The sequence below is a fragment of the Molossus molossus genome, unplaced genomic scaffold (assembly GCF_014108415.1).
Source record: "Molossus molossus isolate mMolMol1 unplaced genomic scaffold, mMolMol1.p scaffold_m16_p_1, whole genome shotgun sequence".
NCBI classification, from domain to species: domain Eukaryota; kingdom Metazoa; phylum Chordata; class Mammalia; order Chiroptera; family Molossidae; genus Molossus; species Molossus molossus.
In genome coordinates this window covers 131834866-131858830 of record NW_023425344.1, presented here as the reverse complement: position 1 = coordinate 131858830, position 23965 = coordinate 131834866, and the positions used below count along the sequence as shown (strand labels likewise).

The window sequence follows — 23965 nt, the reverse complement described above, 5'->3', positions numbered from 1 at the left end:
GAGTAGGTGAGTGGGGTCGCGAAGTTGGGGTGAGAGTGTGGACGCGCTCGGTGGCAGGACGCGTAGGTTCCCTTCCGACCCGCAGCCTGGTCCCCTTCAAAGTTTTACTCAGGACCTGGGGGCGGGCCCGGGGATGGGGGCAGTAGGCTAAGCTGCTGACAATACGTGTACTCTGGTGAAAGAGCGAGTCACTGGGACACCTACTCCTCCCGGCCAGGGAGCGACACGTCGGCCCGGGCCTCAGGCCCCAAGCTAGGACTTCTGCTGCACCGGGACGTGCGAACTCCTGGCTGCAACTGCACCTGGACCTCGCTACAAGCCTCTTCCTAGTACTAGGACCCGGGCGAGGGGAAGCGTGACAGGCCACTGCCCTCCCCTCTGTGCCTTTCATTCGGGCAGAGAGGGTACTGAGATACAGGACACCAACTTCGTTTGCACACAGCACCGCTGCCTTGCTAGTGTTTTAAAACAGGATGGGCGTACGCGAGTCATCGCTATTACCTCTGGACACCCCCTGAAGGCGGGGCCGAGTGGGGCGACTCAGGGCACAAGTGGGTCCCTGGGGCTCAGGGACGGCTCCGGTGCTCTTAGCCCGGTGCCTGGCTCCAGCCTGGGCTTTGAGGCTCAGGGGGGAGCTAGCGTGCTGACCTGCGGGCAAGGGGTGACCTGCGGTGGAAGGCTTAGGGTTCCTTGCACTCGGTTGGGCTCCATGTTCCCGACCCTCTGCCCTGTTCTTCGCTGTCCCCAGGGTGCTCCCGCCTGGTGGCCCGGCAGAGGGCGCCAGCGCCCGATCGTCGAGCGGGCCGGCAGAGGGAGGGGACTTGAGAGAGCCTCCAGGTAAGGAGCGCAGTGAATCACCCGGAGACGGGGACCGCTCCTTGCTCTGAGAAAGGAGGCGGGGAGTGGCGGTGGCGCTGTTGAGGAGTCCGGGCTGGCGCCGTGGAGCTGTTGAAAAGTCAGGGCTGGCGAACAGCTGTCGGCGGGAAGCGGAGATTCTGCCCGGCGGAGGTTTGGGGAAAGCTCCGGAAGGTGAGGAACGTCCCTCCACGCGGTGGCCAAGGGGCAAGGAACGCCCCATAGAGCTAAGGCTGACGACACTAGGACCGGAGGCTGCGTGCTCTTTTCCGGGGCCGCAGGTGGGGTCCGTTTTACTCCGGCAGGCAGGGAGGGGACGGCCGATTCCCTGGACACGGCGACGGGGTGCCCCCAGCGGCCCGCAGGGTCCCGGAGCTTGGTAACAAAGGCGCTGTGGCCACTCCTCCCACCCACTTCCGTCCCCCGCGAGCCCCGGCGCGCGCCGCCCCAAAGAGTCAGCACGGTCAGGATTTCCCTCTGCCGAGTTTTGGGAAGTTAGCCCCGCGGCCCGTTACGCGGGGAAGAGGGGCGGGAAAGGGGGCAGGCCGGGAGGGGCACGCGAGTGTTCAAAACTGCGACATCGCCTGTTTCTTTTCCGGGCGTGTGGCGAGAGCTGCCGTGGCCCCTGCACCTCTCCTCCAGGTCCCAGGGTCACGCCCGGCTTTGAGCTCCCTACGCAGCGAGTCCAGCTGTCTCGCGGCCCACGCCCCTCCCTGCAGATTCTGGACGTGTGGGGGCTCCCAGAAGGGAGTGGTTTAGTCCCCCGGGACCGCCAGCGGCCCCAGGCACCCTGAGCAGAGCTCCAGAAGGCGGTAATTGCATTACTATGAGTTAGAGGCCGGGAGGCTCCGGTCCAGGCCACAATCTGGGTCAGGTGCGGGTTAAGCGCTTCTGGCACAGGCATTACAGTTCTGGTGAAGCCTGACAGTTTATTGCCATTGGAAGTTTCCCAGAAGAGGAGAGGACAGTAGGGGAAATTAAGAGAACGCCTTGTTTTCCACTAGTTTGGAGTAACTGTACAAACCCCAGCACAAATACTGCCACTCAAATGGCATGGGTAGTCTCTCCACCACACGCGGACGTTCACGGAGCTGGACGCAGAGGAGGAGGTGCTGCTGAAGGGAAACCCAGGGTCTTCTGCTCAGGTGTGAAAGCTTTGCTCTCAGTAATCAAAGGATAGAATTCATTTGTTTTCTTATCTGTCCCCACCCCCTTCTCCTGTAGTAGGGAGAGTGCAGAAACTGGTTATTCTGAAGAACCTAATGTAGGAGACATCTTACAAGCACACTTGGGAAGGATCTTCACCTTTCTTTTTTAAACTTAACAGCTTCCTCCAAAGAGATTCTTTCTGTTACAGACGAGGAAACTGAGGCTTAAACATGTTTACAGTACACAGAGTCCGTCCTTTTCCAAAGAATACGGTTCGCTCACTCCAGTCTTTGCTAAAGACTGTTCTGAAGAATTTTTTGTGGATTGCTGATCAAAGAGTCAGGGTATATGCTGTCACCATAGGTTCGGTTTGATAATGTTAGGCATTAGAGTTAGATTGACTTTCCATATTGCTGGCTTCTGTTGGGGCTAGCACCTCAACTAAATCAATAGTAGTTTAATGCTTAGGGTATATGAAGACAACTAACATCCTTAGAATTATCTGACAACTCCAAAGAGAGTCGGAAATAGCTGTCCTTTGCTTTACGTGGCATCTCCTTAGGCAGGTGGGCCTGTGGTCAATAACTCTACAAGCAGTGAGCTCTGTTGCCTTCCCTGCAGCAAGGAGCTGTAGTTCCTACCCTGTTATAGCTGTGTGACTTTGCCGCCTTCTAAATCTGTGTTTAAATTAAATGAAGTCTGCTTGGAAATATGGCCAACCTTAATCAACTGCCTGATGAGTTAAAAACTCCAAAAATCTTTTTAGGCTTCTAAGAAAATGGTCTTATTCACACGTCTTTATCCATATTTGAGCGCAAGTTTATGACATAAGATGTTGGTATTATCTTGGTATTATTTAAGATGGATTGCTTAAGGAAAGATGTTGTTTGAAAGTCTGGAATGACAGTCCGTGACTCAGAATGTCCTAGTGCAGTATTGTCAGTAGTGGAGACGGCGAGTCATGGTAACCAAGGGCAAGCCTCTGAAGTCCTAATGGCCAGCTACAGATGCCACCTGCACCTTTTAGAGCTCTGTCATGTTGGTCAAATTGCTCAGCCTCTCTTCTAAGACAGATGATATAATAACTTCTAGTTTCAAACTGTGTAGCTGTTCAACACATCTGAACTAATATCCATGGTGTTTATGACCAGAATCTTTTTCTTCCTTCCCTCAGGCAAAAAAGGTAAAATGGTGGACACTGTCTTGAACTCCCTTTTCTTTTTTGTTCACACTGCAGTGTAGTTCATTTAGTGCTTCTGTCTTGTCAGCAAGTTGTTGGTGGTGGTGGTGGGATTGGCACTGATGGAAAACTTTGTCTAGTTGTCCAAAGAATTTACAAGAGGCTCTAGAACTGTAGGGTTTTCCTCTGAGTTTTACTACTGTCATTTACTACTATGTCAGCTCTGCAGTCATTTATCTTTCCTATAAATTTAAAGCCAGTATTCTAATGGCCAAGATGACAGGACTTAAAAAAAAAAAAAAAAAAAAAGGAGGAAAGGAAGCAAGTATTCTCTTAGCTCATTCTCTAGCCATTTATAACATTAAAGAAAATTACCTGCTTCTGTGAAAATTGTGCTGGCACAGTCTTGGTTTAAAGGTGAGCCATCAAATTGGTAGTGAAGTTTGAGATAATATTTCAAAAATATTTTCTCAAATATGGTAAACTGTGTGTTCTGAGAATTGCTAAACCAACTTTTTGAAGGTGATATAAAGATGCATATGTTCACTTAAGCTAAACAACTAGTCAGCAGCCAATAATAGCTATTTCACGTGTTACAAAACTGGGAAGCTTTTCCATTTAGCAAATACAGGTGGAGAAATGGTTTCTTACGATATTTCAAGTTGTTTTTGAAAGAACTCTTCCACTGCTATTTTATAGTTCTTGATTTTACTTTTGCATTTATCTTTTAAACAAGCATGGGCTAAACTACTGCAAGCTTTATAATATCCTTGACCACCATCCAATCATGAAAGTTGTCACCAAGAAGTGCATAGCACCAGAGCACAGGGAGGAGTGCCATTTAAAGCCTTGTATAGGTTTTACACTTGGATACAAAATGCAACTTTCTCCCACACTGGAAAATGAGCTTCTTGAGTAACCAGATGACAGTATGCAAAGGGTTAGGAACAAGGTCCCAGCTTTTGTGCATGTCACTCCATTTGTAGCTACTTGTCCAGCTCCGAGCTCCAGCTGGGAAGAAAGAAGCAGCTACAGGGCATGCAATAGACCTGTGCTGGGCTGTGGCTTCCTTATAGGAAGAAGAACAGGCAGCTTTTTCAAAAGCATCTTGCATTCCCCAGCTGTTCCACAACTTCTTCACATATGGTAGAGAACTTGCCAGCTGCTGGGGCAACTGCACTTACATTTGCTGCTTTTGTGCAGTAACTAAGGAAGGTAAAAATCCAGATGCCTTTGTTAAATGGTAGCAATTGTAAATAAATTTTTGTTATGTCAGTGCTATTCCAGATACAGTCTGTCAGGGGAGAAAGTTTAAAAATAAGTGTCAGAATTAACATTTTTTTCTGAATAAAATTTTTAAGGATAACCAGCATCTATAATTTTTTCATCCATAAAACCTAGGCTGCTTTTGTATTTCATTGACTAACAAAGGAATGGGTTTAATACTAAAATTTAGTGTTTTAAAAAAATGACTCTATGAATCAGGTTTAGTTATATACATTTTTCTATTGCATGAAATATATTAAAGTTACAATGTGTGTCTAGACATTGCCTTTTTGTTTTCAGAAGATTAGGTTACTTTGCATTTGTTACAGGTGAATGTTAGAAGGTACTTTGCCTACACCCTTTGTCTTATCCATGAGAAAACTTGTGTTTCCGAGCAGTTTTCACTTATCCAAGGTGATTTGGCTCTTGGTTTAATTCAGCAAATGTTCTGCTGAGTGTTTACAGTGCTGCAGGCCTGGAGAATTCTGAAGATGAGTAAGGGCTTGGGCCCAGCCCCAGATGGACTAACTAACAGCTGACCAACAACAGACATAAATGAATACCATATGAGGGCTGTCACAGAGGCAGTACCATTTTGTGAAATTACCTCTTCAGGCACCTTTTTTGTAATAATGTTGGTGTTGTAATTGTGTCTGCTCAAATAAAGCCTGAATAACAAGTTGATATGCCACTAAAAATTGAGAAGGAGAGCCTGGGTATAGGAATATAGAAGAGGCATTATATGGTTTATCAAACTGTAAGTACCTGTACTGAAAAGAGAAGGCCTTGTGTTTGCATGGAGACCCCTGTCTGTACCTCAGCCTTCTTGTCCCTGAACTCCTGCTCGGCACCCTAATGCATTTGGCCCTCCTAATTTGTATGAATAAAGGTGAATAAATGCTCTCGAGAAGATACAGCATAAATCATAGTCCTTTATTGGGATTCAGTCAGCTTTAATCCCTTTGTTCTAGAAGAGGTTATAAAATAAATCATAACTACTTGGACATGTGTGAAAGCTCCTGACTCTGAATCTCAGCTCAATCTTAGGGGCTCTTCTAGAAACTGCTCTTGCTTCAGATCCCCAGCTACTCAGAGGAGCTGAGTTAGACCCACAATTTTAAACCCTTTAATCTCTTCTGGGCTCCATTTATACATTCATGTATCTCTTACTTCATCTGTTTTGCACAGTAATATTAGATTTTCACAATGTTACAGCTTTCAGTGGGTTGTACTGCCATTTTCATTTGAGATTATGAAGAACTCTGTTACACTCTCAGGGTTTGGCAGAAGAGGAAACTGAGGCTCAGCAGCTGAGCACTTTGCCCGGGCTAAGATTAGAATGAAAGTCTCCTGACTCAAAACTCAGCACGACCATGGCCAGAGTCTCCAAAGGATCAACTTACACAAAACCAGAGAGGTTGAGTCTCTCCTTGCTGAGGCTTCACGAGGTGAGCGGACTGCAGTGGTCCTCCCGAGGCTCTTTCCAGAGATAACTGTTTCTTATTACACTTCTCTGTACATTTTATTTGTTCATTGATCATGTTATGATTTTAAGTCTTGGCTCTCAAGTGCAAATGCCAGATTTCTAACACATGATTCCCTCCTTTCCATCACACACACGTACACATAGAAGCTCAACAAGGGCTATTGGACCCATTATCCAGCTCAGCTCCTTTCAGAAGATGACTTCACATCAGTTTCATCAAAGTGTTTATTCCTGATGAATGGTTTGGAATGCTACACAATTTTTGATGGATGTCAGCTATAGATGGATGGTCAGAGTTAACCAGTCTTGTCTTTTCCACAGGGGGACAGTTGGAACATGAGCCAGCACCCCTTGGTAATGGTGACTATGCTGTTTCTTCGTCATACTCCTTAGAGGTTAGAAACCTCTAAGAGGTGATGAGCTTTGGGGTGCAATACAGAGGGCCCTCCTGTGCTCAGGGCTTCTCTAGTACTCCTTGTGCAGCCATGTTCCTGTTCCTCATACACACCCCAACGTTCCCCCCTCCTGCTCCCTAACTTTGGCAGCTGCCTCCTTATTCTAAGATCCTTTGTTTTCCTTCTGACATGCTGCCCTTCCTGCTCCTGGTCTGTTGCTGCTCGCCCAGTCACCTCCTGGCAGTCCTCGGTTTCAAGTGTCTTACGGACACTTTGCCTTGGATGCCCTTATCTCCATCTGTCATTGGTGTTTAATTGCTTTCCCCCACTCTCCAGCCCGCTCTTTGACACGGGCTAGGTTTTCCTCCTTGCTGTTTTTTCTGTTGACTTCTGTCAGCTTTTCCTCCTGCTGATCAGGCTGTCCCTTTGTGTCTGCACTTCCCCTGGGTTTCCAGAACGTGTCTTGTGTCTTCGTTTATGTCCAGGCTGCCCTGCTCTTTCTCTCTTCCTCCCCTCCCCCTCTTTTTATCCCCACTTAAATTTTTATTGATATTTAATTGACATATAACATTATATTAGTTACAGGTGTACAGCATAATCTGATCTTTGTATATATTGCAAAAGGATCACCATAATAAGTCTAGTTAACATCCATCATTACATATAGTTACAAAACTTTTTTCTTGTGATGAGAACTTCTAAGATTTACTCTCTTAGCTACTTTCAAATATACGATCCTTCCTCTCCTTATTTACAAGGCTTCTTAAGAAGTCGAGCCTTTCTCCCTTATTTGTTCTCAACAATTTGCAGGTGATCCCAAGCCAATCCTGTTTGGCTCCCACCTGCATCGGGTATAATACAGTTTTTATTTAGAGGAAACTTTGGTTTTAAAAAAATGGTTCTTTGGAATTGAATCTTGGAAACACCAGTTTTGAAACTGGTCAGGTCAGACCATTTCGAAGGCCTGAACTTTGGGGAAAAGGGTTTGAAATTTATTTTGGTGTTCCTTTTGCATGGCAGTACCTGGAAAGTAACTGAAACAGGAGCTTGTTTGGGGATAACTTTTCCCTTGCAAATGGAAATTGTATATATACACAGAGCAGAATTAACATTTGCTTCTTTCTTTAAAAAAATTATATTTCCAAAAAGTCTCAGGAGGCAGCTTGTGTTTTGTGGCCACTGGCTTGTATGTAAGTTATGAGAGATTGGTTATATTAAGACTGTTCCAGAGGCTCATCAGGGGTATTTCCTAACAGGGATCCTGTGTCCATAAAAATATACTCGAGAGTAGGTCTGAGATCTTCAATTTAAGAATCTCATTTTTCTCTCCAAAGTTTTCAATGAAGAGGGGCATCCTCAGGTCAAGATTGGAGCAGGTCAGGTGTTGGAAGCAGTGGGAAAGAATGTTCTCAGCCTTCCTTGAGCCAGAGCTTCAGGGAGGCTCGAGCCCGGTATGTTTGCCGTGAGTTCCTGGGCCATCCCCCTTGGTACTGAATCACTGCATGGAAATTGTTTTTTTTTTTTTTTTTATTTACTTATTATTATTATTATTATTATTACTATTTCATGCTAATTTACACCAAGGATTTTTAAAAAAATTTTTTATTAGGAAGGGAGAGGGAGAGAGAGAAACATTGATTGGCTGCCTCCTGCCCAAAACCTGGACTTGTGCCCTGACTGGGAATCAAACCAGCAGCCTTTCGGTGCATGGGATTGTGTCCAACCAATGGAACCACACCAGTCAGGTCCCTCGTTATTTTAAGTTCTGAAAAAAGTGAAAAGGAATTTGGTTCTTGAGCTTCCCAATTATAAGGGACCCCAGTTGTCTTGCCCCAGTAGATACTCCCGTATCTGTATTCAGGACTGGAATTGGTGTTTATGTTAGTATAGATTGTAACTCACCCAGACCAACGGGTCATTGTTTCAGCAACATTCTTTAATGTGGTCATCAGTTCAGTTGTCCATCTATAACAACATCAGGAGAAAGGTTTTTAAAGTTGGAATTATATAAAAACAAGAAAAAGTAATCATACAGACTGTGAATTCAGCAAACATTTGTTAACCACATGATGTGCATGTGCGTGTGTGTTCATGCTTAGTACTGAAAATATAGAGTGAATCCTGTCTCACGGAGCTTACAATCTGGAGAGACATTTGTGAGCACAAAGGCATAGGAAGGTGTTGCCAGTGTTGTGACGGAAGCATATTCTAAGAGTGAAGAGACACAGAGGATGTGACGGTGAAGGTGCTGAGAGTGTCATGGATTGACGGTAACGTACACCAGGCCCCGTGCCGAGGGTTTGGCATGCTGTACCTCTCCTAATCGGCAGGATCATATAAGTGGAAGCCTTGATACGTTAAGCACTTCAAATGAGGTAAGGTAATAAGTAGAATCCATGTTGGAACTCAGATCCAAAGTCATAAACCTTATGTAATAAATAAGAGGATGCATCAGTATCTTTCTAGGTTTACTTTCCTGCTCTGTCCATCTCCATCATTGTATGGAATGAAGGTAGAAGAAGCTGGAGAGCCATTTTGTGTAAAGGATGTACAGTGGGATCTGGACTATGCCCACTGTCATGTAAAGGATTTGCCTTTGAACAATACAGGCTTGGGGTACTGGGCCCCTACACAGTCCAAAATCCACATATAACTTTTGACTCCCCAGTCATCACTCAGTAATCTCAGGGGATTGATTCCAGGACCTCTTTGGATATCAAAATCCATGGATGCTCAAGTCCTTTATATAAAATTGCATTAAGCAGTGTGTATAGTCAGCTCTCCACATCCTTGGACTCCCAACTGCAGATCAAAAATACTGTTTTCTAACCGCCATTTGTTGAATCTGAGTGTGTGGAAACCTTGGGGATGTGGAAGACCAACTGTATATTTACTGGAAACAAAAATGTACATACAAGTGGACCCATGCAGTTCAAACCTATGTTGTTCAAGGGTCAAATGTTCCATGGGGATCTAGTCTAGACAGTGACTCTGAGTCTGTAATTATGCATTTTCTCAGAGGATCCTTTATAGTCAGTGTTTTGCCAACTGTATTTCTAAAGAGGCTTTCTCTTCCCTCTGCCAAGCTTTGCAGAAACGGCTTGCCAGGCTCATTGTCGCTCAGGAGGTACTGTACCCCACAGTGCTCGCCTCTTTTCTTGGTGGAGTGCATCATGGCAACAGCCTCTGGTTTCTGCCTTGCTTTTCTCATCTGTGTTTGGGTGAGAAGAGAGGGTTTATGTTAGGCCTGATGAAGGGAAGAGGAAATTCCTCATCAAACAGAAGAATGTCAGTGCTTTTTACCAGCTCTGAGTCTCCTCTTCACATCCAGCAAGGTGTAGGCTACCTTCTCTTACTTCCTGTTTTCTGCCTTGTTAGGACTGCAAGTCTGCACTTCTGATCAAACCCATTATGATTGTAAAGAGAGGCTCAAAAGGTTAGCTAGATCCTGCCTTCTTCCCCAGGGAACCAGTGAGGATAAGGGGTGGCCTTTTTCAGGATGAATCACTCTGGCGCTGAAGAATAACCTTTGGGAAGCATGTGCTGCTTTAGGGCTGTATCCATATGCCCTCATTCAGATGCAGCTCTTGACAGCAGTTCAGGCAGGAAGACAGACCTCTGTCCCTGAACTGTGCTGCAATAAGGAAATCCCATGATTGAAAATTTGGAAGTAAACATGCTTTTCTTTAAAGACTGCATTTTTTTTTTTTTTTTTTTTGTAGTCCATTGGAGTCTAAGTTCAAAATTTCTAAGAATAAGGCTAAGTACTTGCATTCCTGGAAAATTGGATAGATCATGAGCTCAAGTTTAGAGAGAACTTACTTCAAGCAAACTTAGATCATTTCCATCCCATTTCTAAAAATCAATTTAATGTAAGACTTTTAAATAATATATATATTTTCATTCCAACACCAGAATTATCCAATTATAATTATCTGTTGAAAAACAGTCATCATTGGGGGTGAGCTGGGGGGCAGGGAGAGATAAACTCAACTGAAGAACTTATATGCATATATGCATAACCAGTGGACACAGACAACAGTGTGGTGAAGGTAAGGGAACAGTGGAGTGGGGAGGAGGTTGTCAGTGGGGGGAAAAGGAGGGACATCTGTAATACTCTCAATAATAAATATAAATTAAAAAAATAAAAAACTTAAAACAATCATTATGTACTTCATTATATCCTTCAGACATTGAGTTTTCAGGAAAAAGGAAAACATTACATGCTTGACAAGAAAATTATATGGTAGAAAAATGTTTTGGTTGATTATTTATGTAAACCCAACATCTATGTGTTTAAAAAAAAAAAAGACAAAAATAAAACCAGAAGCCTTCATCTTGTGGCATGTTTCCTATACTTGATTCTCGGTGTTGGAAGAAAGCCCGAGTCACTCACAGCAGGCAGTGAAAGCACCGTGTGCTCCCCGTGAACACATTGGCTCCATCTCTAATGTCTCGGCTTCTTAAAAAAAAAAAAAACCTTAGAGGAAACTGCAAACTTGTGGAAAACTTCTCACTTTCACTTTGAGCACAGATACTGGTCCTAGGTTCAAATAGTAATATCCTTCATCTGGTTGTAGAATACTAACATTTACAAACCCCGCTCATGTGTTGTTTGCCCCATAACCACGGAGCCATGGTTTCTGATGTACATTTTCTTTGCCAGCATTTCCCATTTCAGCTAGAAGTTGGCTTTAAAAAGTTAAGTGCTATGTTTGCATAATCATCACCCAAACCTTTTTCGTCTCCAAGCTTTTTTATCTTCTTGGTTGCCAAATTCACATGGATTGCTGAGAGTTACTCAAGAATGGTTGTTCTGTTTTATCTTATATTTTCCAAGTAGTTTTCTCATTGTTTTTGATTCTAGGGACAACTGGGGAGAGTTAGTGAGCTGTGGAAGAGTTGCCTCTCATTGCATTTTGGCTTACCTAATGAATTAGCTATCATCACCAAATATGAGGATTGAATATTTTAAACTTCAGGATAGATAGGAGAGTGGAGACAGCTTAAAGAATGAAAAGATTTCATAGTATGAGAGACTTTTTCTCTTTAAGATGCTTTTTCTATTATTGTTATTGCCATTATCATTACTGGAAGTATCATTAATAGTCTGGTAGGACAAATAACTCTTGCTGAGAATAATACCTTCTTAACAATGAATACTGGAAGTTTTAGTTAAAGTATAATGAAAATGACTCATCATGAATAATCATCGTTTATTCAAGTTTATAAATATGAACACATTTATGTAGAGGATACTATGCTAGGCCCTTTCACATTTCTGAGGTCATTTAATCACAACCACCATGTGAATAAGTTATTCCTATTTTGTATATAACTAGTTTGGGGGCTCATGGAGGTAGAGTGACTTGGCAAAATCATTTATCTAATGGGTTACAGGATTGAGATTCAAATCTAGATCTTCCAACTCTAAAAGTCATGTCCACTCCCCAGTGCACTAAAGCTGATAAATAAATGGTAGTGATATCACAGTGAAGGTCACATGTGTAATAGGGGATTTTAGGTACAATTTGATGCTAATATAATACAATTTTAAGAACAAAACTGTCAAATTAGGGTTGAACTTTTTAGTGTTCTTATGTCCACATTAGGTTTGGAGAATAGGATTTACTATTTACCTGCTTTTTGCTAAAGATATCTATTGTCCTACATCTGTGTCCAACTTACAGTAATATTACAGTTTTGTTGTTCTAATATGTGTGTCCTGCAAAGACCACTGCAACTGTTTTCTTTCTTTCTTTCTTTCTTTCTTTCTTTCTTTCTTTCTTTCTTTCTTTCTTTCTTTCTTTCTTTCTTTCTTTCTTTCTTTCTTTCTTTCTTCTTTCTCTTCCTCCTTCTCTCTCTTTCAGACTCTTTCATTCTTTTTCCTTCCCTTTCTTCCTTCCTTCTACCCATCCTTTCTTTCCTTCCTTTTTTAAAAATAGCTTTATTGGGGTATAATGTTGCCATTGTTTTCTTAACATTCAGCAGGGTTTTTAGGGAAAGTTTGGCCTAGTGTTAAACAGAAATTTCTTAACTTCTAGGGCTTTTTCATATAGTATTGGCCAAATTACTCAAATTATTTCTTGTCACTTCTTTATTACTTCTTTAACACTTCTTTATTACTTTCAGAGAAATCTTTTCAGTAGTAATTAGGGAAATTTTTGAGTTTTAAAAGCTCATGCTTGCTGACACAATATTAAGTGCATACATCTAAAAAGTAGAAAAATAGTAGCTTGATATTGAACAGTTTCCCCCCTCCAGTTACCTCTTGATTTTACATAGTAATAGGAGGAACCAAGACTATAATCATTCAAAGTAATATCTTACAGTTAAGTATGTTTTATGGTTCCATATTCATCTTATTTTCATTCTTTGTACACTCTAAAAGATGAACAGGGCTTGTCCTACCTTTCTCTTATGGATGAGGAAATTAAGGCTTACAAGACTCCAACAAAAAATGTTTTATGCAAGATCATAAAGGAAGCAACTATAACAGGGTCTGGCCTAGAAATTATGTCTTCTAATTCCTAGCCCTGTTTTTTTCACACTTGATTTGATTGTGTCAGTAACAAATGATAGAGATTTTCCCAATGGAATTTAAAAAAAACCAGTTATGGTTATTTATGATATATTACAATTTAAAACTTTGTTATAAAGCTAAATTCCTCCCTTCTCTGTTAATCCCATTATGACATGTAAGGCAACAGTTGTTAAAAGAATGTAAATTACTACCATAAATAAAGCTCTTTATTAAGGGTTAGAAGGAAAAGAATTGGCTCAGTTGAATGGTGTTTCAGGATTTTCAATAATCAAAATGGAAATACCAGAATGCTTTGTTGTTGAAGATATTTACCTTCCCCATCCTTACTGGGATTATTCAGGCAGATGTACTGAACACTAGGAGTGTTCACATTGACTAGTCAATGTTGTAGGAAAGAAACTAATGTTTATTGAGCATGTATTTTCTGTTCAGCTATGTATAAGGCATTGTCTACACATTACCTGACTATAGCTCTTAGCAAGAGTCCCATAGATGAGTACCTTAATCACTAGGAGTTTAAGTCTAAGTCGTGGGGCTGGTGTTATTTCCAGGTCTGTATGATGAATAAGTGCAGTCTTTCAACTGTACCATCTCTGAATTCTATGATTTATTTTTTATACTTAGCTTTCCTGAAAATACTTTATTCTCTAATTCCTAGTTAGCCTGGAAGCCAGACAAAAGAGTACTAGTTATGATACCAGCAAGAAGTAAAAAGAAAAATGTGCCAAAAGTTGACCTGACTATAAACTCTCTATCCATTATGGGTAATATAGAACAGTGCTTCTCAAACTTTAATGTGAATGCAGATCACTTGGGGATCTTGTTCATATTTTTATATATTTGCTGATATTTTTTGTTTGTCTACTTGTTCTACTTGTTGTGTGTAGTATATTGAGAGGGAAGTGTTGAAATAGATGACTATTCTTGTGAATTTTTTTTCTCCTTGCAGTTTTTTCTCCTTTTTATTTTTTTGCAGTTTTTGCTTCCAGTATTCAGAAACTTGGTTGTTAAAATGAATAGATATTTAGGATTGTATGTCCTCTTGATGAATTGGACACTTTATCATTATGAAATGAGCTTTATACTAGATGATATTCTTTACTCTAAAATATCTTTTGTCTGATTAATAAAGGAACTTTAGCTTTCTTTGGATAGGTGTCAATATGGTATATCTTTTTCTGTAATTTTACTTTCAACCTATTTGTGTCTATATTAAAGTACATTTCTTGCCTATATACTGCCTAGTATATAGTTGGGTCTTTTATTTTTCCAATATGGCACTTTTTGCCTTTTAGTTATAGGTATTTAGGCCATTTATATTTAATGTAATAATAATAATAATAATTTTTGTTAATCCTCACCCAAAGATATTTTTCCATTGATTTTTTTAGATAGAATAGAAGGGAGAAAGAGACAGAGAAACATTGATGTGAGAGAGACACATTGATTCATTGCCTCCTGCACAATTCTGACCAGGGCCAGGGATCAAACCTGCAACCCAGGTATGTTCCCTTGACCAGAAATCGAACCTATGACTCTTTGATGTGCAAGCTGACACTATAACTGCTGAGTCAAACCAGCCAGGGTGTATTTAATATTATTATTGATGTGATTAGTTTGAATTCTATCATCTCCCTATTTGTTTTCTATTTTTTCTGTATTTTTATTTTTCTGTTTTCTGCCTTTTATATTATTTATTTTTATGATTTTATTCTTTCTCCTTTGATGGGTTATAAGCTATACATTTTTGTTTAGTTATTTTGGTGGTTGCTTTAGGGTTTAAAGTATATATCTTTAGTCACAGTCTACCCTTAGGTGATGTTATACCACTTTATATATAATATATGAACTTTATAATAATATATTTCTTTTGACCATTGTATTGTTGTTGTCATACATTTTACTTTTACATATGTAATTAACTACATATAAATTATTATTTTTGTTTTAGAAGTCATTTCTCTTTTAAATAAATCATATTTACTTAAATAATTGGCAATTTCAGTCTCTTGATTTCTTTGTATATGTTCATATTTCTACTTGATATAATTTTCCTTCTGTTTAAAAGGACTTCATTTAACATTTCTTAGTTTGCAGGACTGCTGATGATATATTCTTCCTGCTTTTATATGTTTGATAAAGTCATTATTTGCCTTGATTTCTGAAAGATATTTTTGTTAAGTATAGGATCCTAGATTGACAGTCTTTTTTTTCCCTCTCGGGGCAGTTTTTTTCTTTCAGTCCTTTAAAGATGTTGCTTCACTGTCTTTTCACTTGCATTGTTTTTTACATTAAATCTGCTGTCTTTCCTTATCTCTCTATGATGTGTCCTTTAACTCTGCTTCTAAGACTTTTATATCACTGGTTTTGAGCAATTTGATTATATGTGTCCTGGTGTATTTTTCTTTGTGTTTCTTGTGCTTGGGGTTAGTCAGGCTTCTTGTTTCTTTGGATTTACATTTTTATTATGTTTGGAAGTTTTTCAGCCATTATTTCTTTAAATATTTTCCCTCTGCCCCAAGATTTTAATACATGTATGTATATTAGGCCACTTGAACTATCTCTACAGCTCATATATGTTCTGCTTATTTTTTTAAAACTATTTTCTTTGTTTTTTGTGGGGTTTTTTTGTTGTTGTTGTTGTTTTGTTTTGTTTTGTTTTTTTCATTTTGGATATTTCTATTGCTTTGTCTTCATGTTCCCTAATCTTTTCTTCTGTGATGTCTGCTCTTATCCAGTGGTGTTTTATTTTTTTGTTTGTTTTTTTATCTTATGCATTCTAGGTTTCATCTCTAGAAATTTAATTTGTATTTTTGTATCTTTACATTGCTACTTAAAATTTTGAATGTCCACCCATGTCTACTGATTCTATCATCTGTCTTAATTCTGAGTCAGTTGTAAATAATGGACATTTCTCCTCATTATAGGTTGTACTTTCCTGCTACTTTGCATGCCTGGTAATTTTTGATTGAATGCCAGGCATTGTGAGTTATTTTCTTGGGTTCTGAATGTTTTTGTATTACTATAAATATTCTTGAGCTTTGTTTGAGACATAGCTCTATTAATTGGAGACATCTAATTGTTTTGTATCTTGCTTTTAAGGTTTGTTAGGTGGGACTGGAGAAGTGCTAAGTCTGGGGCTAATTATTCTTCACTATAGAAGCAAGATCTTTCTGAGTACCTAATGCCCTTGAATTATGAGGTTTCCCAGTCTATCTGGTGGAAACAGTACTATTATTAGTCCCGAGAACCAATCACTGTTACCTCTAATCCTTTCTGATATTATTTTTCTCTGTCCACAGGTAGTTTACTCAAATACATGCACTGGTCAGGTACTCAGCTAAATACTCAAGGCTGACTCTCTGCAGATACTGAGAGTTCTCTCTCTCTGCAGCTCTCTCCTTTGTCCTCCAAACACTAGCTGCCTTGTCCTCCTCAGACTTTCAGCTCTGTACCATTAACCAGGGAGTCTGCTGGACTCTTTTAGGGTTCTCCCTCCTCTTGTCTTGGCCAGTAAATCACTAAGGAAATAAGCTGGGACCATGATAGGCTCACTTCATTTGCTTCCTGATGTCTTGTCTCCTGAAAAGCCTTGTTTTATATATTTTGTCTGGTTGCTTTTTATTTTCATTCCTTATTTTTTTCAATGTCTCAGACAGATGGATAAATCTGTTTTCTATTACTTTATTTTGGCCAAATGTGGGATTTCTAATACAATTCAGATTCTATTCAGTTGATTTTAGCTGGAGCCTAAGAGAAACTTTGAGGTGATATTGATGCTCCTGGGAAAATATTCCTTTGAGTAGCCAGGGTCTCTCACTATTTAGTGGAAGTATAACATGAGCCACATATGTAATTTAAATTTTCTAATAGTCAAACTTAAAAAATTAAAAAGAAATAGGTGAAACTAATGTTAATAATATATTTTTAAAGCCAGTCTACCCAAAATGTTATAATTTCAACATGTAATCAATATGAAAGTATTAATAGGACATTTTATTTTTATTGTACTGTCTTGAAATTTGATGTGTATGATAGAATTATAGCAGTTCTAAAGTCAGACACTATATTTTCATCTGAAATACTTGGTCTATATTTAGATTTTATTAAATTTATACAGGCATACCTCATTTTACTGGACTTCACTTTACTGTACTTTACAGATGTCGTGCTTTTTTACAAATCAAAAGCAAGACCCTCCACCAGCAAAAAGATTATGACTTCCTTATATGGTGATATTCACTTTATGGTGGTGGTTTGGAAGTAAGCCCACAGTATCTCTAAGGTATGCCTGTAGTGAGAAAGTAGATTTGTGTAACCAAGTTCAAAACATACTCACATTTTCAAATAACCGAATCAAGTGTCAAAAATAATTTTTCTTAATATCTCATCTAAATTGACAAAACTAGTTCATCTTTTTTAGAAGAATTGATTTAACTTTTTGAAACAAAAGCATATCAATTTTTAAAGATATATATGCTTAAGTTATATAAATTCACTACTTATGCCAACTCAGAATTATTAACATCAAATTCAAAAGGGTATTATAAAATTTGAAAATGAACTCTAAATTCATCAATCTCAATAAAGTGTTCTTCAAAATTTTCTTGTTGATTTAAAGGGCAATTTGTGTAATGCTTTTGATTCTAATGAAATCTTCTGCATATTGATTTAAGTTAGAAAAATGTATAAAATCATTATATTTTACTTGTCATATGAAAAGTATAAATTTTTTTTAAACAATAGCTATTTATTTTTGTGGATTGATTGGTTTGAGAAAGGAAGGGAGGAAAGGAGGGTGATAGAGACAGACAGACTTTGATTTGTTGTTCCACTTGTTTTATGCATTCATTGGTTGATTCTTGTATGTGTGCTGACCGGGAATCAAACCCACAACCTTGGCGAATTGGGATGATGCTCTAACCAACTGAGCTATCTGGCCAGGGCCTGAAAAGTATAAATTTTTATATAAATTCTCATATTTGTCTAGCTAGGTCATAAATAAGCTTTATTTTTTTTAGAGCTTCAAATTTAGCTTGTTTATATGCAATGTGATATCTGTGAGAAATATAAATCACACAGCTATTTTTTTTGTCTTTGTTATTTGCCAAGCATTCTTTTTGTTTAAAGAAAATTGTGAATTGGAGTTAACGCTACAGTGAATATTTGTAAGACTCTTCCATACTCAACCAAAGATCGTTGGCAAAAAAAGATATGATTATTGAATTCATTGTCTTCAATTTCTTCCAGCAATTCTGTAAACTGGTGGTAATCATAGATATTTTAACAATATTGATGACAGTTTATATGGACTATACTTCAGAAAAATGACTGCAAATTAATATCATAGTAAAATCAAGCACAAAGAGAAATACAAGTTTTTTTGTTTTAAAAGTCTAGTAAGTCTGGATTTTTGACCCAACTTAGCTGGAACATTCTGTCATGACAAAGCTTTTTGTTTTCATATCTAGGTGAAATTTGTCTTTGACAGAGGTGACAGATTAGAAAGTATCTACGCCTTGAGTTTTTTAGGCTGTGAATTGACAATATCTCTTCATAAATTTAGAAGGCTTATAAGAAAAAGACGTACCCCAAGTACTAATTGGGCAGTGTGTCTTATTTTGCATGAGTCATTTAAAGCTAAAGAAAACTGTGGTTTTTCAAATTTTGAATTTATTTACCTTCATATTATTAGAAAGATCTTGTATTTTATGGGCAATTTTTTGGTTGCTTAATTAAAAATCTTTCACTTTTTGTATAATATCTTTTTTCTCATAATTTTCTAACCAAATTTCCATAACTAAATAAAAATTTCTTTTACTATTTTTCTATATAAAATTGGTAGGTTTATTTTTGTTATTGTTGTTGATGAATCCAAGATGTTTTATTGGTCAAAGTTACAAGCTCAGATTTTATTAAAAATCATTAAAAACTTTTTGTTGGCCATTTAATTCTGATTTCAGGTGATTTCTTTTTGACTATTGGAAGAAAATTAAGCATCAAATTCACTATGTCTTTGCTGAAATTGTCTGCTTTAGCTTTGATTTTTTTTGCTGCAATAAACACATTTTCATTTTGCTCTCACAGCAAATTATAATCGCCATTGATCATGACTTTTTTTCTTCCAGTCCCTTTTTTTCTTTTACTGTTCTGATCTTAGTACTAGCTTTTGTATCTTCACTTGATTTTATATCAGTACTAAGACTTTGGTTTAAATTAGAAAATTTTACCATATTTATTTTATAAACTACAAAAATAATTTAATCAAATATTTTATTAAAACAAGTATTTCAACTTAACGGTCAAGTATAATTTATGTAATTATCACTATAATTTGTACTGTCTGCATAAAATATTCAAATGAACACATAGTGGTGTTACAGCAGTGTGTACAAAAAATCATTTAAACTGAATCATCTTTTTAACACCAGGTAGATCAATGACGTATTGGTGTGTAAAGTCACACACTGCAATATACCAATACCATCTTAAGCAATATAGCATTTACAGTGAAATGTAGTCTTCCCAAAGCAATACATTTGTGTTTAATGGAAAAATATTTTACAATGCTTCAGTTTTTGGAAACAAGTAAAATCAATTAAAATTTCACATTCAGTTCCTCAGTTGTACATGCCACATCTCAAGTAGCCTTGTGTGGCAGTGGTTCTTGTATTGGACAGGGCAGGACAGGGGCTGATCACAGTTAAATCTAGGGAACCCGTGTAGACACCTGGATGGGTTCCCACTTTTTTTTTTTTACTCTGCAGCTGCTTCCTCCTTGTCCAATTTCATAGCACCCAGGAATTCTAGGTATACAGCAAAGAAGTCTGTATAATGCATGGTCTCTGAAGGATCTGATGAGCATGCCTCAAGGGCCAGACAACTTCCTACTGAGCTAGGCCATGAGGACAAGTCTTAGGGCAGGAGTTCTGACCCCAGAGGCAGTCTGTGGCTTGTAAGACTGGGACAGGGCCAAGGCAAGGGCTGTAAGTCCACTGCAGCTCTTCTTCCTCTTCCCCTGGTTACTAACCCATGGCTTCTGGAACAATCTGACCTAGACTTAGTTGGATGGGAATTCTGTCAGCAGAGGTAATCTCCCCATGGCTCTGGAAGAAACTGGTTTCATTCTTACCCCATTAATGAGGGTGTTAGGGGAAAGCTGCCCCTTAGCCAAGTTTGCTACACATGTCTTCAGAACCCCATCTCTATGAATAATCACAGGTTGAATTCTTTAATCCAATTTGTGTCTGGGTGTGAGTCTTTTCTCACTGTGCTTGGTCCTCAATGGCTATATTAGTCGTGGTCTATTCAGGGGAGAAAAAAATCACACAGAAGTTTGAACAGGAAGAGATTAACAAATTCTTAATTAACAGCAGGGAATTAACTACTATGGGTTAACAGCATTAGCTAGTAAATTGGAAGATAAAATAGTAAAGAATACAGGAATGGCAGATGCAAGGAGCAGCTACTACCTTTAGGGCTAAGAACAGGACCAACTTTGTAAGCGGTTGCCCCTCACCCACCCCCAAGCCTGAGAGTCAGATCCCCTCAGACAAGGCATGGCTCTGTTGCCACTGTGCTAGCACAGTTCGGTGAGGTGCTGCACACAGGCCGGTAGGATACTGCCTAAGAACCTGTGAACCCCCACCCCACTGTGTTCCTGGGAGACTTTTGGGGTGCCTACAGGTTCTGACTGGGGGAAAGCTCCCAGGCTTGGTGCTGCTGCACGTCTCTGGAAGCAGCTGTCTGGGTGCCTGCCAGACTCCCTGGAAACTACCTGCAAGGATGCTGCCACGTGCTGCTGGCCTCTGGGCACTGCGGGAACAAGCTGGCAAAGACATTCCAGACACAGAAGCCCCTTCCTCCTGCACAACCCCTCCAGCACCTAACAAAACTTAGCCTGATGTTGGCAGGCAAAGGAGAGACAGTCCCAGGTCCAGCTCAGAATCAAAAGGAGAGCAGAGAAGGTGGATCGGAGCTGAGAGCCAACACGGCTATAGCACAGCCCACGCAGCGTTACGTTAAAAACTCTTGTCTCTCTTTAGCTCTGGGAGGTTTTCTTATACTATTTCTTTGATCATTCCTTCCTTTTCTTTTTTTCTCCACATTTCTGGAGTTTTCCAAAATTTTATTAGTTATATGTTTGGCTTCCTGGTTTTGTCCTCTGTCTTATATATTTTCCTTAATTTTTCATTTCCTTGTCCTTTTGCTTTGGATTCTGGGAGATTTCCATAACTTTATTTTCTAACACTTTTATTGAAGTTTTTTTTTGATAATCATATTTTAAAATTCCATTCACTCTTTTATTGTTTTGTTTCCAGGTTGTTTTTTTCCTAAACATTCTGCATCCTGTTCTTTTCTAGTTATATGTTCTTATGGTTATATTCATCTTCTCAAAATGTGTGAAAATCTTTTGTTTTCTGATGACTATTTATACATTTTGAAAAGTCATGTTTTCCCTCATTTAGTGGGTCATACTACCTGAGTTTAAATCATAGTCCCGATGTAGACTAGCTATGTGTACTATACATGTATGTTTGTATGTGTATAAATATTATATGTGTATATATGTAAGCTATACATATATGACCTTTTAACATCTTAATTTCTTCATCTATAAAATGGGGATGAGAATAGTACCTATTTCAGAAGTGTTATGAGAGTAAATGAGATAATACATGAAAAGTACTTAGCACATTGGCTTTCACTATTATTATTTATAACTATACTACATTATTTTTGACTGGTTTTAATCCATTTAGTTGCCATTTAAAAAGCACTTCTAATCTGTAAAATATTGTTTCTTTCGTTCTTTACAACTGGCTGCTGCTACTATTATTACTTTACTACCATGAATATTTTCAAACAAGCAGACATAGAAAGTCACTAGCTGAAATTAGTTTAAGATAAAAGTAATTGCATGAGATTTAGACATTTATAGTTTCCTTTCTTTGGAATTTTTCTTTCAACTTTTTAAATTTTGAAACTGGGAAGAACAGTTTAATGAAATCTTAGGCATTTCACCTAGATTTACTAGCTGTTATTCACATACATTTTTTTCCTTATTGATCATTTAAACATAAGTTGCAAACATCATGACATTTGTCCCTAAATAAATACTTCAGGTGTTTCCTAAGAATAAAGACAGTCTCCTCATAATCACAGTATTCTACCATCATCACACTGAAGCAAATTAACATTGATTCAGTTATATTATCTATTATACAGTTCCTTTAAAATTTTTCCAGTTGTCTAAAATGCCTTCTGTGTCCCCTCAACCCCAGATCCAGTTAGTGTTCATGCATTTCTTTTGGTTTACTTCTTTAGTTTGTTCTAATCTAGACTAGAGCTCTTGCCATTATTTGTTTTTTATGAAACTGTCTTTTTTAAAAACTCTGGACTAGTGCCTCACTGGTTCCTAATGACTCAATTCAGGCCGAAGGCTTTTGTCCAGAAGGGCTGCTGGGCACTACTTACTTGATCATATCAGGAGGCAGGGGTAACTTAGGTACAAATCATAAGATGTCTCCATTTTTAAAGGAACAATATAAGTTTTAGATTCATATTGTTCTTCCATTACTAAAGATGTAGAACCTGACATTCCTCTTTGGAGGCTGGTTCATTTTTGCGGGGGTAGTACTTAGATATTAAAATGTGAGTCCCAGGGTGCTCTGGGTTGATGGGTACCCTTGTTTCTAGGCCTTTTCTGTGGAGAAAAACATTTTTAGTTCATACTGATATTCTCCCATCCAAATCCACTTTTACAGTGTCCTTCCTCCCTTTTCTATAATTCCATATTTTACCTTCCTTCCCCACATTGGAACCTTGGGTTCTCAAGAGGAGGTGTAGGGTTAGGCATTTGCTTTGCGCTGCCTACAGTACTCATAAGAGGACTGAGTCCAATACCAGTGGCACTGCCAGCAACAGACTACCAAGGAAGAGGCATAATTTCCTGAAGTTCTTTTCAGCCACTAGAAATGCTACTCAGCATATACAATCAAAGCTCTCTGGGCCAAAGTTACTTGAATTTATTTTCTCTGTTCATTCTTAGGATGTTCAACTCTTACATATTATTCTTATTAAGCAAGTATGGGGTCATTCTCTTTTGTTTATTATTTTGTTTGTAATGCTTCATAAGTTTCTAGGATAAATCATAGTTTAAGGTTCTGGAAAGTTTTATTTGCTAATACTTTTACCCTTTTTCTCAAGTGAGGTAGACTCTATGGATCAGACATTGGTTCATTACTACTGCAACAGTTTCCAGAAGCAGAGAGAAAGCAATGGGTATAACATTAATACAATTAATAAATTCTGAGTTCTCATTCAAACTTCTATGTGTATTATTTGGCCAACAAATACAGCCATAGACACATCAGAGCTGATCAAAGATAAGCTATATTCTTTAAAGTTTGGTGTGGTAAAGTTCTGTCTCTTTATTTCTATTTTAAAATTAGAGTTGAATGATTGCAGTAGATATTTCATTTTAAATATTTATAATGTTAATTTAGTTCTTAGAACTAAACTAACATTATAAGATATTTAAAAATACCTTTATAATAGAACAAAAATAAATTACACATTCCTACTTATATCCTGAATAGGATAATAATGGCAGGGTCTTGGTCTGAAATGGAACTAGGGCTCTAGCTTTTGCAAAGAAAAAAGGCACATAGAACTTGTTAGGTAAAACTTAGAAGTTTACGTGTTTGGATATGAAAATTTGTAATTATTCTTTATTAAACTAGATTTTTTTTATCAAATAATTTGGAATAAAACTGTCATACCTTACTAGTTTTCTGTTGACACTGTAATAAATTGCCACAGATTTAATGCTTAAACAACACAAATTTATTTACTTATAGTTCTGGAGGTCAGAAGTCCAAACGAGTTCTATGGGGCTAAAATCAGGATGCCAACAGGGCTGCTTCCTCCTGGAGGCTCCAATGAAGAATCTGTTTCCTTGCCCTTCTCAGCTTCTCGTGTTTGCATGCATTCCTTGGCTTGTGGCCCTTCTTCCGCTTCGAAGCATATCACTCCAGTCCCTGTTTCCAGCCTCGTAGTGCAGTTTCCTCTGTAGTTCATCTCCCTCT

The 23965-nt window shown here is 38.7% G+C and overlaps 1 protein-coding gene across 1 annotated transcript in view; it reads left to right on the top strand.

Annotated features, from left to right (window-relative positions):
- Positions 1-539: 539 nt before the first annotated feature.
- Positions 540-23965, top strand: part of SVIL (supervillin) — a 241688-nt gene continuing 218262 nt past the window's right edge. Inside the window, exon 1 of the mRNA XM_036252906.1 lies at positions 540-2000. The gene's annotated coding sequence lies outside the window, so the exon portion shown is untranslated. The remainder of the gene's footprint in view (positions 2001-23965) is intronic.